The following is a 3,457-nucleotide window of genomic DNA, read 5'->3' on the forward strand; positions in this document are numbered from 1 at the left end:
CACAACCACCCATAATGAAATCTGATAACCTCTTCTGTGTACTCATTTATAATAATAAATAAATCTTTGAAAAAAAAAACTATTCTGTACCCATAGAGAGTCTCCTGCTATCTTGTTCAGGGAGCCTGTTTCCATTCTGTCCCTCCCTCCCACCCTCCCTCCATCCCTCCATTCTTCTCTTCCTTTCCCTCCCCTCTGCCTTCCCCGTTCTCCTTAACATTTCTAGACAGGTTTTTTTTTTTTTTTTTTTTTTTTTTTTTTGTTTTTTTTAAAACTCTGGTCTTGAACTCCAGATCCTCTTGCTCTGCTCTCCCAAGTTGAGATGCTATTGGGATGAGACAGAGATATTCAAAGGTGAGGCCTCTGTGGTGGTTTGAATGATACTGGCCTCATAGACTCATAGACTCAGTTGGTGGAGCTGGGAGTTATTAGGAGGTCTAACCTTGTTTAGAGGAGATATGTCTTTAGCACCAGATTTGAGGTTTCAAAAGACTAGGAGCATTTCCAGTGCTTTTCCCCTGCCTTGTGCTCATGGATAGATCCAAGCTCTCAGCTGCCGCTCCAGTGCCATGCCCAACTGCTTGGTACCATTCCCAACCTAATGGTTATGGACTCTAATCCCCTGAAACTGTAAGTCCCCAATAAACTCTTTCTTCTGTAAGGGGCTTTGGTCATGGTGTCTTATCTCAGTGATAGAAAAGTGACTGAGACAGAATTTGGTACCAGGAAAGGGGCTTTTGCTGTGACAGATCTGCCACCTGTGTGCTGTTTGGAGAAGGATGTGGAAAACTTTGGGAATTTGGACTACAACAGTGGTTGAATGCTGTGAGCAGGGCTTAGTGGGCCATCCTAGTAGGAGCTTGGAAGACAGGGCTGCTGGGGGCCATGTGGCCTCTGGAGGCCCAGCTCAAGAGGTTCAGAGAGAAACAGTGTTAGCAGCTAGGTTGGAGACCATCCTTGTAATAGTTTGGCAAAGAATAGGGCTGCTTTTTGTCTCTGTCCTGAAAAAAAATGAATGAATAAAAATCTGCCTGGGGCGAAATTGAAAAATAGTGGAATAATTTCATTTGCAGAAGAGATTTCAAGATAGCCTAATATTGATTCTGTTGTGTGGTCATTAGTAATCACTCTTGCTCATGTTTACAGTGAAAAAGTGCAAGCAGCTCACAGATAAATACAGAGTGTACAGTTTGAGAAGGAAAAGTGCACCAGGGAGTTTAATGTTGGAGCCACAGCTGGAGCTGACAGAATTGGAAAGGCCTGAATTGAAATGGAATAAAGGAATGGGGTCTCAGGGAGAGGCTCTCTCTACCCAGGTGAAAGGAAAAGGCCAGAGGGACTGTCTGCTCCTAGCAAGGCTTCTGGTTAAAAGCACTGGCTGCTCTTCCATAGGATCTGGGTTCAATTCCCAGCACCCACAGAGCAGCTCACAACTATCTATAATGCCTGTTCCAAGGGATCTGACACCCTCACCCAGACATACGTGCAGGCAAAACATCAATGTACATTGAAGTGGAAATTCTGGTTGTGTTATGTGTTGCAGACTCATGCGATGTTTTGCTGAGGTAAGACCCTTGAGTGGACATGTGATGTTTGGAGAGAGTATAAATAGGACTTAACCGATCACGACTAGCTGTGCAACGCTTTGTTGGTCTCCAATCTTCACTGCTCTTTGCTTCATTGAGAGAGGTACTGCAGAGAACTCCTGGCTTCCAGGCTGGTCCTGGTCACTGCTGCTGACTCGTGCCAATTCAGCGTTGGCCTGGCGGTTTCTGCTGGATCATACTACTGTTGCTGATTCATGTTTGGTATCCTGACCCTACTGAACTGGATTGTTAGTATCCTAACAAATGGAGATCACCCCCAAAGAGCTATTTATTTATTTATTCATTTATTTTTTATTAGATGTTTTCTTTATTTACAATATCTCTTTTCCCAGGTTCCCCTCCAAAATAAAATAAAATAAAAAAAGCTAAAACAATCTCCTGTTCCCTCCCCCCTCCCCTGCTTACCATCCCACCCCCTCCTGCTTACTGGCCCTGGCATTCCTCTACACCGGGGCATAGAACTTTCATAGGGCCAAGGGCCTCTCTTCCCATTGAGGACCAATTTGGCCATCCTCTGCTATATACATGCTGCTGGAGCCATGACTCCCCCATGTGTACTCTTTGGTTGGAGTTTTAGTCCCTGGGAGCTCTGAGGGTACTAGTTCATATTGTTGTTCGTCCTATGGGACTGCAAACTCTTCAGCTCCTTGGGTTCCCAAAGAACTACTTTTAAACAGGTCCACATCCTCTTGTCCTATTTATCATCTCTCCCTTACATTTGGGGGCTAGAAGAAGGGTCAAAGTGTTTGAGAACCTTTACTAAAGTAGGTTTTGAAAAATCTAAGCCAACAGTACTTAATAAATAAATAAATTTACTAAAAATGCATTTCAAGAAGGGGCCCAGGCTCCATTCCAAGCAGGCAGCCAACATGGCAGTACTGACTGTGTGGTTCTGGCTTTAAAGTCACAAAGGATGCAGGAGTAAAAGAGTTGTGGAATCTTCCCTTCTCAAAAGTTAAGGAGGGCTGGTGAGGCCCAGAGTGCAGCAGGGAAATCTGCGTGAAGGGCCTGAAGGTCATTCCACAAAGCTGTGAAAGTGTAGTCTGGGTTGCATCTGAGATCCCAGGATGCTAGGGGTGCTAGACTCACAGAAGGTCTGCCAGCGACAGCTGCACACAGGGAGTAGAACCAGCCCAAAGCTTGTAGGGCAGAGTCATCTAAGTCCTTTGACATCAGACATAGAGCTACAGGATTTATGAAATTTGCTCTGTTGGGTTTCAGTCTTGCTTCCATCTAGTATTTCTTTACTTTGCTCCCATTTCTCCCTTTTAGAATGGTAACGTATATTCTGTGAAATTTTATTTTGGAAATATGTAATTTGATTTTACAGGAGGTGGGGGTGTGTGCAATTAAGAGATTGCTCGAGTCTCAGAAAAGAATTGGACTTTGGACTTTTAAATGGCTTTGAGACTGTGAAATTGGATTGAATGCATTTTGCATTATGATATGGCTACAAGCCTATGAGGGCCAAGAAAGTGGAATGTGGTAGTTTAAATAAGAAGTCAGCCTCCCTAGGCTTATATATTTGAATATCTGGTCCCTGTTGGTGGAACTGTTTGGGAAGGCTTAGGAGGTCTAACCTTGTTAGAAAAGGTGTGTCACTGGCAGCAGGATTTGAGGTTTCAAAAGGCTAGGGACACTTCTGGTGCTTCTCTCCCTTCCTTGTGCTCACGGATCTAGATGTGAGCTCCAAGATATTGTTCCACCACCATGTCTGCCTGCCTGCCTGCCTGCTGCCACGTTCTCTGACATGATGGTTATGAACTCTACTCCTCTGAAACTGTAAATCCTCAGTAAAAACACCTTGGATATGGTGTCTTATCCAAAAAGAAGAAGAAGAGGAGGAGGAG

Source organism: Mastomys coucha, unplaced genomic scaffold (genome assembly GCF_008632895.1).
Source record: "Mastomys coucha isolate ucsf_1 unplaced genomic scaffold, UCSF_Mcou_1 pScaffold16, whole genome shotgun sequence".
NCBI lineage: Eukaryota > Metazoa > Chordata > Mammalia > Rodentia > Muridae > Mastomys > Mastomys coucha.